Below are 14,205 nucleotides of genomic sequence, written 5' to 3'. Positions count from 1 at the left end.
GCCCTTCCTGAGTATGCCCAATGCCAGACAAATTCGGATGCTGCAGCGACAGCACCAACCAACGACAATTATTCCATTCAATTATTCAGTATTATTATTCATTCTGCCAGCTGTCCCCGACTTTATGCCCATTCTGGACAAGCTGCAGAATGACCCGAGGGTGGGCAACAGTAGCTATCACACCAAGCTCATCAGCCGCAATGGTGTCCGTATCCAGGCCCGCGACATGGCTACCAGGGATGCCATCATGGCAATCCTGGGCGATGGCGGCGGCAACGAGGCGATGACTGGCCACTACACACACCAGCACAAGAGTGACCGTGGGCTACGGATCGTCGTGCGAGATCTCCACCACTCCACAAGCACCCAACTAATAACAAATCAGATGGCCGAACTGGGCTATTCAGTTAAATTTATTAGAGCCATTAAAGTGAGATCCGATGGACAGCCACTTGACCAGTTCGAGTTGGAGATAGCCCCCAAGCCGGATGAAAGCCACCACGATGTCCTCCAATTAACCCAGCTGGGCAACCAGTTGGTGATCGTTGAGAGGCAGGCCAAGCCGGTGGACCCAGCCCAGTGCCACAGATGTCAGGCTTTTGGGCACACCCGCACCTACTGCAGGCGTTCATTCGTCTGTATGAAGTGTGCGGGTGCCCACGCGTCCACGGCATGTGCCAAGCCAAGGGCAGACGCTCCTAAATGCGCCAATTGCCAGGGCGCCCACATCAGCGCCTACAAGGGATGTCCGGCATTCAAGGCAGCAAGGGGCCGCCTTCTGTCGCACCGAGTGGCCATGCAGGAGTTGCGTCGCAAGCGCAGCTCGCTTCTGCAGCCATTGCCAGAGCAGCAGCCACCAGCAAAAACAACACCAGCACATCCAGGGCGCCGACAGCAGCAGCAACAGCCAGCTCAAACGCGAGCCAATCCCTGGCGCGGACAGCAGCAGCAGGCAGCATGGACGCCACTCAATGTCTCCTCTCCTGGGCGACGAAGAGGACAACAACAACATCAGCAGAAGCAGAAGCAGCAGCAGCCAATACAGACAAAAAAACAGACGCCTGCTGCCTCTGGCCCACGCACTGGGCGACGACGTCCAGAGCAGCCATTGAGCCGTTCCCAGGCACCACAACAGCAGCAGCTACAGCAGCTGCAACAGCAGCCGCAGCGCGAACAACAACAGCGACAGCAGCAGCAGCAGCTTGCCAATGCACGCTCCCGGCAGAAGATGCAGCCGAAACGCCAATCTTTCGAGGGATCCTGCAGCCAGGCACTGTTGGAGAATACGCAGAGGATGACGCGATTGGAAAAGAGGCTGGAAGTGATGATGTCACTACTCACCTCGCTCATCCAATCCCAGGCAGTGACGGCAACTCCAGCAGTTCCAGAAACATCGGAAAATCCACCAACAATGGCAGCAGCAACAGTGGTTGCCCCAGCTCCAGCAGCCAGGCGGTCAAAGAAACCACCACGATCACAGCCACCACAAAAAACGTTAGGGCCAACCACAAAAAACCTTAGGGCCAACGCCAGCCGGCATTCCAGAGACGGATCCTGAAATGGATGAAGAAAATGATGACGATGAGATGTGGACAGATGACGACTCCATGGATGACAGTAAGGCCTACGCCCGCAACATGAGGTACCAGCTTGACAACCAGATATCCTGGAACGCTGTGTACTAATTGGACACATCTCTGCCACTGCATTGGATTAAATGACAAATGCATATCACTCGCATGCCACAACAAAAATGAGCAACGGACGCTGCCGCCATCAAAGCCATTAAATAAACGAATAAAAATGCTGCCATACACACTTGCAAAATCATACGGCCGGACAAATTCAAATCGAATGCAGTGCGTTGGTGATTGCTAGAATAGCCAAAAACAGACACACACACACAAACACCCATTACACTTGGGCGGCCGGACCTGTGCCGTTCGAGTTATGTGTGTCGTGTCCGCCATCGTCCTTAGTTGGTGCCCGGATCCAGTGCCATGGCATTCAGAGTGCCTAATGGTCCTGGAAAAGGAAAAATCCATCAGCCACACATACGATTAAAAAGGGCTTTCAAAATACTTACCGCCAGCCATTCAGACACACACACACAAACATCCATTATACTTGGGCGGCCGGACCTGTGCCGTTCGAGTAGGTGTGTCGTTGACCGCCATTGCCCACAGCTGGTGGCCGGACCAGTGCCACTCGCTCTACATTAGGGCCACAATTGCCGACGCACACACACACTCACATCCATTTCACTGTGGCGGCCGGACCCGTGTCGCCACAGTAATATGTGTGCCGTCTACTCCTGGATCCCAGCTGGTGGCCGGACCAGTGCCACTGGTTCTCCAAGAGGGCAGCCACAGCCACAACGACGACGAGGTTCTAATTGCACCTACTTCTGACGACTTCGGATGACGCCAATTTCGATGACCAGGGGGGACGACGGGGTCGGGCGGTATGCAACGCAATGTCTTTACAAGCATTGTGTTTTGCTATGCCGGCCGATGCTCCGCTGTTTCTTGTCTTCCCTGTAATTATAGAAAAAGATATAGACATTATTTTAAATTGTTATGTTTATTGTAATATTGTAAACGTAAATCAATTGTACCCGTTTTGTCTCGTCTTTGTTCCAGTGTAGTATCTCTTTTATTACCTGTTTTTCCGTCGTCTTCACTCCAGTCTACTACTTATCTGTATTGTTATTTCTGCAAGTGCTTGTCTCTTTTTATTTAGTGTATTTCCTCTTATTTTCCACGCAAAGCACCTGCATTGTTTACCTTTTCTCTTTATCTATTCCTCAATTGACTACGTGTTGCAACACTGCACTTTCTGAATTTTCGATCTCATTTCTTTAACCCCTTCTTCACACCCCATTGTTATTTTCGTAATTAGTGCGGTTCTCCGACACCCCACTACAAAATTATTAGAATCTGTGATAAATCTTCGGCGGCAACGGTGCTGACAATTGATTATCGGTTTCAAATCGACTTTCAAATCAGCACCAGTTGCCGCCACACCACCACTACGGCCTAAATTGAGCCAAAAATGCTAGTCTTCGCATTACACAACTACGCCCCCTATAAACTGCCCGCCCACATGTACATGCTACATTCCTAGTCGTCTGCCCTCAGCAGGCGGCAAGGGTAGTAGAGGGGATTGAAGACCCTATACCGCATTACAGCCAACAAAACATCAAGTTGACGAACTCACAGGGGATTGCAAATCAAATTTTAAGTTAGGGAGAATTACAAGGAAGAGACAGCATACTTTTGAGCGTGGCCCCACTTCACTTTCTTGACTCACACCACACACACACACACACTTGACACCAAATGGAAAGTCGTGTCTTGAACGTTGTGGAGTCGAGACGTGTCTGAGGTTTAGTCCCTCCGTCAAAGTGCCGAATATTTTGTCTCTCTCTTTTTCCCTTTGGAAAATTTGGAAATTTGGAAGCCTCATCAGCAGCACTACCGTCAATTCCAACAGAAGTCCAGAGGCCAGCCACTGCAACAAAGGAAAAAGACGTCAATACGACCATCACAATTACGTCACGCCACTCCAAACCAGCAGCTGCCATTTACAACGACGACGCAGATGCTGGCGCCTGTTGCCGCTCCACTGGGTCGTGCCCGTCTCTCATGCCAATTATGTGAGGGCGGGATGGCACAGTGTTGAGCCGCCGAACGCCAGCAAATCCTGCAAAAGAAGAAGAAACAGGAGGGAGAAGCAGACAGCCAATACACAAAATACTCACCTGCTGTTTTACTCCAACACCAACCAGACAAGGGTCGCCACAAATAACATCCAAACGCCGACAGTACCTGCAAATAAACATAAATTAAAATCAAAGCCAAAACAAACACCTCCTCATCTGGGTGGCCGGACCAGCAGCCACTCAAAACGCCATTACAGTCCGACGACGAACGTGGCCGAGGAGGCCAGGCCAATACAACTGACAACGCATCCTGGGTGGCCGGACCAGCAGCCACTCGGATGCGGCCAACAACAACAAAATCGACAACGCATCCTGGTGGCCGGACCAGTTCGCCACTTGGATGCGGCCAATATCATGATTCGTTGGCATCACACACCGATGTCAATGCCACTCCATTCCACGATCGCATCTCGGGTGGCCGGACCAGTGCCACTCGATTGGAGGCGCCATCTCCACCTGACAGATGCAACGTGGGCGGCCGGACCAGAGCCGCTCGTCAATGAACACCTTTGCCCACGATGCACGCCAATACACACATCCAGCCAGCCAATAAACAGCACACAGGGGGACAACAGAGCCGGCCGGTATACAGCGTAATGTTCGCATTGCGTTTGTTATGCCCGCCGGTGCTCCGTTGTTGTTTGTCCTCCTGTTAGAAATAAAATAAATATAATTAATATGTTTATATGTTGTAAATGTATGTCAATTATCGTTTATTTTACCTTGTCTGCATCAATGTATTTGTTGTAGATGTCAATCCTGTTGTTTCTGTAGTTTTTGCATGTCCGTAGATAGTTTGTCCATAGTTTTAGTTGCTAGCCTGTGATATTAGGAATAAGTTTTTGTAAATTAATGTAGTTTTTTCTGTAGTTAATTGTATATTTTTCGTAGTTTCTAATTAGTTTTATTACCTACTTACTCTTCTTCCCAACCTATCTGCCATTCCCATAATTCCCCTTGACACGTGGTATTACCAAAAATACCACGCAAATACCAGACTCTGACCGATAGCACACCAAAAAGCCAATTCAAATTTAAAATGCATTTCTCAATGCCAGTGTGTTATCGGTCGCAAGTTCGGCAATTACGCCCAGCCATTTCCTCCCCACCCCCTACCCACTTCAAAGCAACTAAAGACCAAATGCGGTTAAGCAGGAACAAAATGAACACTGCCAATCTACGCCACTCTGCCAAATGCCCCAACAAAGCCATTTCAACCGCCCACATGATGCTATGCGGTCGACTCTTCGGAGCGTCACGCGCCCGGATCGTAACATCCGGAAGTTGAAAGTATCCGGGTGGTTATACGGGAGCAGGCAAATTTCCCCCTTCCCTTTCCATCCCATCCCCCAACAACAGAGCAGCCAATACACAGAGCCAAAGAACATAAGACACTAGCCATTAACCAACGACAACACAGACAGCCACTATAACATACGGCCATTCCAATTCTCCATTGCCTACTTATCGGTGCTGCTGCCCTCGGACTACTTTCATCTCACTCAGTATTGGGGTGAGTGAAAGTGGAACCGGGGGTGAGAGCACCGGTAAATGACGATCGGCGACCGGGTCTCCCGAGTGGGGGGAGAGTGTGAGAGTTGGTGGACATGTGAGAGTTCCACCATGAACCTCGTCCGCCACTCTCATCTCGTCACCCGCTCGAGAGGTCGCGATCGTCGGACGTGCTATAACCGTTTCGTGCCGTTTCGTGTCGCATTTTCGTTGTTCTTTGCCGTGTCGCCATTGACGTTTTTCTGTGTTGCCCTGTTCTTTTGTGGTGTCTGTCGTGTGCCGTGCCGCCCTTCCTCCACCACACCCATTACTATCCTTGACAAACTTTTGTTCCCGTGCACATCACAAACCAAAAAAGAGAAGACTAGTGAGGAGGGCAGTTAGGGCCACAAGATACACAAGAAACGACAGGAGGTTTACGAGAAAGCTAGCGGCTAACTCACTCGTGGATCACTCAAACTCCGAAGTGGCCAGACTGCTGACCAACCCCCATGTCCCTAATAGATTGAAATCTAGCCGCCACAGATATGACAATCAACTCCGGTTTATCCTCCCGCGTAGTAATGGACAACGTCAGGAACAACCAAATCCAGATCTGGATCCGACTCGATACTATTCCGAAGCTGAGCGCAAAGTTATAGTAGAGAAGTATGTACCCATCCTGAGAAAGGACTTCCTACTCTGCTGAGGTTAGAAAATGAAGAACAGGAAAGACTGGAAAAGGCTAAAACCCGTACAGATTCTGCGAACTACAAATAAACGTGTACAGAAAAATGTATGCTAAGGGAAATACACTAGGGAAACAATACTTGAAAGAATCAGGGCCAACCATTGGGTATACAAAGAATTATAGTGCCAGACCACAGAGGGGATGAAGAGGAAGGCGTCTTCCAGCCGAATGGTTAAGACTTGGTCCAATGGCACAGCAAAAATGGACACATTATCACCAAATCCAGAAAATATAAGCCTACAAATAAAACTTATTAAAAGCAGCCAAAACATAACTTAAACCGCTTACCAAATCACCTCCAAGCAAACCAATCAAAACCTGCAAATAAAATACAATCAAAATTAGCCAAAACAGAAATAAACTCGCTCACCAAATTCAACGCACACCTCCAAATAAACCAATTGAACCTGCAAATAAAATACAATTGAAATCAGTCAAAACACAAATTAATTTACTTACCACGCTAGCTTCCAAACAAACCAATCAAAACCTGCAAATGGAATACAATCAAAATCAGCCAAAACAGAAATAGACTCGCTTACCAAACACAACGCAAACCTCCAAATAAACCAATTGAACCTGCAAATAAAATACAATTAAAATCAGTCAAAACACAAATTAATTTACTTACCACGCTAGCTTCCAAACAAACCAACCAAAACCTGCAAATGGAATACAATCAAAATCAGCCAAAACAGAAATAGACTCGCTTACCAAACACAACGCAAACCTCCCAATAAACCAATTGAACCTGCAAATAGAATACATTCAATAATCAGTCAAAACACAAATTAATTCACTTACTACGCTACCTTCCAAACAAACCAATCAAAACCTGCAAATGGAATACAATCAAAATCAGCCAAAACAGAAATAGACTCGCTTACCAAACACAACGCAAACCTCCAAATAAACCAATTGAACCTGCAAATAAAATACAATTAAAATCAGTCAAAACACAAATTAATTTACTTACCACGCTAGCTTCCAAACAAACCAACCAAAACCTGCAAATGGAATACAATCAAAATCAGCCAAAACAGAAATAGACTCGCTTACCAAACACAACGCAAACCTCCAAATAAACCAATTGAACCTGCAAATAGAATACATTCAATAATCAGTCAAAACACAAATTAATTCACTTACTACGCTACCTTCCAAACAAACCAATCAAAACCTGCAAATAAAATACAATCAAAAACAGCCAAAACAGAAATAAACTGACTTACCAAATTCAACACAAACCTCTAAATAAATTAATTTAGCCTTCAAATAAAATGTAGCTAAAATTAACCAAAGGAAAAGCACATATAGACTTACTTACCAAACTCAACGCAAACCTCCCAATGGACCAATCGAACCTGTAAATAGAAAATAATTAAAATCAGTCAAAACAAAGGTTAACGAGGTGGAACGTTGTGAGTTGCTGCGGACACCGCAACTCTACAGTTATACCCGATACTAAGTGAGTATGGCTCTCTCCGCAGACACCGCTAATATTGAACGACACGACAAAGAGTGCGTGCGAGAGAGACAGAAAATCAGTCTGAGCGTGACGTCGGGGGCTGCGTAGCCACTGCAAATTGATTTGTTCCTTTTGGCTACAAAAATGATCCGATCTGATCCAGATTCAGCAATCTGATAGATATGGTCATTATCTATGATTCTGCGTTTTTAGTTTTCTCGAATGTGCAATATTGTGGATGCAACAGATTTTCGTTCTTTGTGGGGGCGGAAGGGGGTGGGGCGAAATTCTGAGATAAACGTTTTGTAGTGAGGTCTAACAGAAGTGCGGATACCAAATTTGGTTACTCTAGCTTTAATAGTCTCTGAGATTTGTGGATGCCCCAGATTTTCGTCCTTTGCGGGGGCGGAAGGGGGTGTGGCGAAATTTGGACACGAAACGGTCAAGGTCCGATATCACAGGAGTGTGGATACCAAATTTGGTTGCTCTGGCTCTTATAGGTTCTGAGATCCTTGAACTCATATTTTGCAATTGGCAAAACCGACTATGAAAGCTGTGTGTTAGAGAGAGACAGAGCGAGAAAGAATGAAATTGTTTTCTTGATTCTGGCTATAATAATTATACGATCTGGTTGATATTTTTTACTCTAGAACATATAGTCATCCTCTACGATTCTGCGTTTTTGGTTTTATCGTATCTTTAAAAATGTAGATGCCACAGATTTTCGTCCTTTGTGGGGCGGAAGTGGCGGGGCGAAGTTTTGAAATATTTTTGTACCAGTGACATATCACAGAAGTCTGGATCCAAAACATCGTTGCTCTAGCTCTTATAGTCTTTGAGCACTAGGCGCTGAAGGGGACGGACGGACGGACGGACGGACGGACGGACGGACGGACGGACGGACGGACGGACAGACGGACAGACAGACAGGGCTCAATCGACTCGGCTATTGATGCTGATCAAGAATATATATACTTTATGGGGTCGGAAACGATTCCTTCTGGACGTTACACACATCCACTTTTACCACAAATCTAATATACCCCAATACTCATTTTGAGTATCGGGTATAAAAATCCAATAAATATAACAACACAAATTACCTAACTGGATTCCTGACGCTTGATCGCCAAACCTACAAAACATAAACCTGAAAATAAAATAATATTAAAATCAGCCAGGAGTTTCATATCATTCACAGAAAGAAGCATATGCGTCGCCGTTCGTCTTAGAGTGGCATCGGCTGGATTCGGCCAGGAAGGAGGGACGAGACGATGCCGCGCTTGCGTTGCCGATGCTTGGAGGTCTCCCTGTCGTCCAAGCCTCCGTTTCGCACCGGATGAGGGTTCCAGGAGCGGCGTCACAAAATTTTTATGCCTAAGTCAGAAAAAAGACTTAGCTTAGACTTAGACTTAACTTAACTTTTGTTTACAAGAGCAATAATCGATAACTGTCTAGTATTTTTCTGTCTGTTATTATCAATGTTACCGTAAAAAAAAAAAATACCTAAATGTTAAAAAAAATTGTAATGTTTCCATAAATAATGTTATATGTTGCACCTAGTATTAAGAACATTAATAAAGTACGCTTCAGGGTCACACTAAGTGCCCTGAGCAAGTTTACAAATCAAAAAATCACATCCCCAATGTTGGACAGGCAGATGAGCATCAGCAGGATGCCGACGATGGCATAGAAATCGTTGTCACCTTGCCCCAGTCGGATTTTAAGCTCTTTTAAGGCTTTATTTAGCTGTCACAAAGTTGAAAAGAGTAAACGTGTACATTTCCAAGTGCTGGAAACAAAAGTTTCACACCATATTTTGGGTGGCATCATTTTTTACGCGCTAAAAAGTGAATTTTGAGTTTTGTGCTGTAAAATGGACACATCGAACAACGTACGCCTGCAACTTCAGCAGCAGCAGGCACGCAAATCGAATCAAAACATTCAGGTCTATGTGCGCGTTAGGTGAGTGCCCCATCTACGGGTAGTAGATCGCCCAATAAGTACGATTTCCATCCCTGCAGGCCTCTGAATGCACGCAAGCGATGCATACGCTCCGCAGAGTTGTGGATGTGCTCAATCCACGCGAGATCCTCACACGCCACACCCTCGACTCGAAGTTGACGAAGAAGTTTACGTTTGATCGGAGCTTCGGCCCCGAGTCCAAGCAATGCGATGTCTATGCGGTGGTGGTGTCGCCCCTGATCGAAGAGGTGCTAAGCGCTACAATTGCACGGTGTTTGCGTACGGACAGACGGGTACTGAACAGAACAGAACAGAAATAAGGTTAAAACTGGCACAGGGAGAGCTTTTGGTCGTGGCTCACCCAATTCCTGGCTCAGATGCTGCTTGGAGATTGCTGCTCCAGATTGTCCTGCATGCGATCCTTGAACTGATCGCAGGGACTGCGTATCTTTTCATCGGTGTCCCTTCGCCGTTCGATGGTGCCATGAAGCTGCTCCGTTTCATTGGTGGCCAAATCTGCCACGGTCAGGATTTTGTGCGCCTGCGTCGTGAGCGTCTCCTCCGTTTTCATGTGCGAGGCCACCAGCTGTTTCTTCTCCTTGTAGTAGACTCCCCTTGGTGTCGGTTAGGTGCTGCTCCGTTTTCTTCAGCTCCTGGGTCTTCTCCACGAGACTCAGGCTCACCTCGTTGAAGGTGTGACATATCACAGAAGTCTGGATCCAAAACATCGTTGCTCTAGCTCTTATAGTCTTTGAGCACTAGCGCTGAAGGGGACGGACGGACGGAACGGACGGACAGACGGACAGACAGACAGGGCTCAATCGACTCGGCTATTGATGCTGATCAAGAATATATATACTTTATGGGGTCGGAAACGATTCCTTCTGGACGTTACACACATCCACTTTTACCACAAATCTAATATACCCCAATACTCATTTTGAGTATCGGGTATAAAAATCCAAATAAATATAACAACACAAATTACCTAACTGGATTCCTGACGCTTGATCGCCAAAACCTACAAAACATAAACCTGAAAATAAAAATAATATTAAAATCAGCCAGGAGTTTCATATCATTCACAGAAAGAAGCATATGCGTCGCCGTTCGTCTTAGAGTGGCATCGGCTGGATTCGGCCAGGAAGGGAGGGACGAGACGATGCCGCGCTTGCGTTGCCGATGCTTGGAGGTCTCCCTGTCGTCCAAGCCTCCGTTTCGCACCGGATGAGGGTTCCAGGAGCGGCGTCACAAAACTTTTATGCCTAAGTCAGAAAAAAGACTTAGCTTAGACTTAGACTTAACTTAACTTTTGTTTACAAGAGCAATAATCGATAACTGTCTAGTATTTTTCTGTCTGTTATTATCAATGTTACCGTAAAAAAAAAAATACCTAAATGTTAAAAAAATTGTAATGTTTCCATAAATAATGTTATATGTTGCACCTAGTATTAAGAACATTAATAAAGTACGCTTCAGGTCACACTAAGTGCCCTGAGCAAGTTTACAAATCAACAAATCACATCCCAATGTTGGACAGGCAGATGAGCAGCAGCGGGATGCCGACGATGGCATAGAAATCGTTGTCACCTTGCCCCAGTCGGATTTTAAGGTCTTTTAAGGCTTTATTTAGCTGTCACAAAGTTGAAAAGAGTAATCGTGTACATTTCCAAGTGCTGGAAAACAAAAGTTTCACACCATATTTTAGGTGGCATCATTTTTACGCGCTAAAAAGTGAATTTTGAGTTTTGTGCTGTAAAATGGACACATCGAACAACGTACGCCTGCAACTTCAGCAGCAGCAGGCACGCAAATCGAATCAAAACATTCAGGTCTATGTGCGCGTTAGGTAGTGCCCATCTACGGTAGTAGATCGCCCAATAAGTACGATTTCCATTCCTGCAGGCCGCTGAATGCACGCGACGATGCATACGCTATGCAGAGGTTGTGATGTGCTCAATCACGCGAGATCCTCACACGCCACACCTCGACTCGAAGTTGACGAAGAAGTTTACGTTTGATCGGAGCTTCGGCCCCGAATCCAAGCAATGCGATGTCTATGCGGTGGTGTGTCGCCCCTGATCGAAGAGGTGCTAAGCGGCTACAATTGCACGGTGTTCGCGTACGGACAGACGGGTACTGGCAAGACGCACACGATGTGGGGAATGAGACCGCGGAGTTGAAGTCCTCTTGGGAAGATGTGAGTAGAGGGGAACCAGTTTTCTAATTCCTAGAATCGGACGAGGGAGGCGGTTCAAACGTTAATTGCTGCTCTACCTGTCTTTTGTCTTTGGCCCTTTTGTAGGACTCTGATGTGGGCATCATACCGCGTGCCTTGAGTCACCTTTTCGACGAACTCCGCATGATGGAAGTTGAGTTTACGATGCGCATCTCCTACCTGGAGCTGTACAACGAGGAGCTGTGCGACCTCCTCTCCACCGATGACTCCACAAAGATACGCATCTTCGACGACAGCACAAAGAAGGGTTCGGTGATCATCCAGGGCCTCGAGGAGATCACTGTCCAGAGCAAGGACGATGTCTACAAGCTCCTGGAGAAGGGCAAGGAGCGACGCAAGACCGCGACCACCCTGATGAACGCGCAGTCCTCGCGCAGCCACACCGTCTTCTCCATAGTGGTGCACATTCGTGAGAACGGCATCGATGGCGAGGATATGCTGAAGATCGGAAAACTCAATCTGGTGGATCTGGCGGGCAGCGAGAACGTCTCCAAGGCGGGCAACGAGAAGGGGATACGCGTGCGCGAGACGGTCAAAATCAACCAGAGCCTCCTGACGCTGGGCCGTGTGATTACCGCTCTGGTGGATCGGGCCCCCCATGTCCCGTACCGCGAATCGAAGCTGACGCGCCTGCTGCAGGAGTCGCTGGGCGGCCGGACAAAGACCTCGATCAATGCCACCATCTCGCCAGGGCACAAGGACATTGACGAGACACTCAGCACGCTGGAGTACGCGCATCGGGCGAAGAATATTCAGAATAAGCCAGAAGTCAATCAGAAGCTAACCAAGAAAACGGTCCTCAAGGAGTACACCGAGGAGATTGACAAACTGAAGCGAGATCTCCTCGCAGCGCGAGACAAGAATGATGACCATGAAAATGGACTCGCAGAATCGAGAGCTCAACGAGAAGATGTTGCTGCTGAAGGCCCTCAAAGATGAGCTGCAGTCGAAGGAGAAGACCTTCAACGAGGTGAGCCTGAGTCTCGTGGAGAAGACCCAGGAGCTGAAGAAAACGGAGCAGCACCTAACCGACACCAAGGGGAGTCTACTACAAGGAGAAGAAACAGCTGGTGGCCTCGCACATGAAAACGGAGGAGACGCTCACGACGCAGGCGCCACAAAATCCTGACCGTGGCAAGATTTGGCCACCAATGAAACGGAGCAGCTTCATGGCACCATCGACGTCGAAGGGGACACCGATGAAAAGAATACGCAGTGCCTGCGATCAGTTCAAGAATCGCATGCAGGACAATCTGGAGCAAGCAATCTCCAAGCAGCATCTGAGCCAGAATTTGGGTGAGCCACGACCAAAAGCTCTCCCTGTGCCAGTTTTACCTTATTTCTGTTCTGTTCTGTTCAGTACCCGTCTGTCCGTACGCGAACACCGTGCAATTGTAGCCGCTTAGCACCTCTTCGATCAGGGGCGACACCACACCGCATAGACATCGCATTGCTTGGACTCGGGGCCGAAGCTCCGATCAAACGTAAACTTCTTCGTCAACTTCGAGTCGAGGGCTGCGTGGCGGTGTGAGGATCTCGCGTGGATTGAGCACATCCACAACCTCTGCGGAGCGTATGCATCGCTTGCGTGCATTCAGCGGGCTGCAGGGATGGATAATCGTACTTATTGGGCGATCTTACTCATACCCGTAGATGGGGCCACTCACCTAACGCGCCACATAGACCTGAATGTTTTGATTTCGATTTGCGTGCCTGCTGCTGCTGAAGTTGCAGGGCGTACGTTGTTCGATGTGTCCATTTTACAGCACAAAACTCAAAATTCACTTTTTAGCGCCGTAAAAATGATGCCACCCAAAATATGTTGTGAAACTTTTGTTTCCAGCACTTGGAAATGTACACGTTTACTTTTTCAACTTTGTGACAGCTAAATAAAGCCTTAAAAGACCTTAAAATCCGAACTGGGGCAAGGTGACAACGATTTTTCTATGCATCGTCGGCATTCCCGCTGATGCTCATCTGCCTGTCCAACATTGGGATGTGATGGCCACGTCATTCCGGTGAGCCTCTGCGCGCTTGACATTTTCCACAGCTGCGTGACTCCGCCGCTAATGACTCCACTCCACACCATTCTCTCTTTCATAGTTTTCTCTACTGGCGCATCTGCTGCTATGTGTGCACGCGGACGGCCAAGCGGCCGAGGAATGCCGCTCCAAGGTAGCGGTCGGTGAGGGGACAGCGGGTATGCCCGCTCCAGCCGCCACCCTCGTTCCGGCGATCCATGAAGATGACACAGCGATCGGCAATGACTCCGGGTTCGGTCCCTCCATGGGGCATGCCCATTCCGATCCGGAGCTGCGCATCATGGGCGGTGGCGTCGGCGGCGGCTACGATGATAGGGAGTTTGGCTACCGCAGCAGTGGAGGACGCAATCGCCGCCAGCAGCGGCACAACAATCTACGGGGTGTAGCGCTTTGTAGCAGGGAATGCTGAGTTTTTGTGGCGCCATCTAGTGCTTCAGAGTGGCAGGCGAACGACAGGTCAAGGGAAAACCAAAAAGACGTGGTAACAGGTCAAAACGTCAGGCTATCTCTGTTGAAAATGCATCC

General features: G+C 47.8%; 1 long non-coding RNA gene and 1 pseudogene across 1 annotated transcript; one reads left to right on the top strand and one right to left on the bottom strand.

Annotated features, from left to right (window-relative positions):
• Positions 1–7,134: 7,134 nt before the first annotated feature.
• Positions 7,135–8,922, bottom strand: LOC117189326. Its single transcript, XR_004473351.1, has 3 exons — positions 8,538–8,922; positions 7,294–7,330; positions 7,135–7,235 (listed from the first exon to the last, which is right to left on the bottom strand). It is a non-coding gene; the product is annotated as an uncharacterized LOC117189326 (long non-coding RNA).
• Positions 8,923–11,447: 2,525 nt separating this feature from the next.
• Positions 11,448–12,749, top strand: LOC117189327 (annotated as a pseudogene).
• The last annotated feature ends 1,456 nt before the right edge of the window (positions 12,750–14,205 follow it).

The sequence above is a fragment of the Drosophila miranda genome (assembly GCF_003369915.1).
Source record: "Drosophila miranda strain MSH22 chromosome Y unlocalized genomic scaffold, D.miranda_PacBio2.1 Contig_Y17_pilon, whole genome shotgun sequence".
In the NCBI taxonomy this organism is placed as follows: domain Eukaryota; kingdom Metazoa; phylum Arthropoda; class Insecta; order Diptera; family Drosophilidae; genus Drosophila; species Drosophila miranda.
Note: the sequence above shows the minus strand (reverse complement) of the source record. Positions and strands in the feature narration are given on the sequence as shown.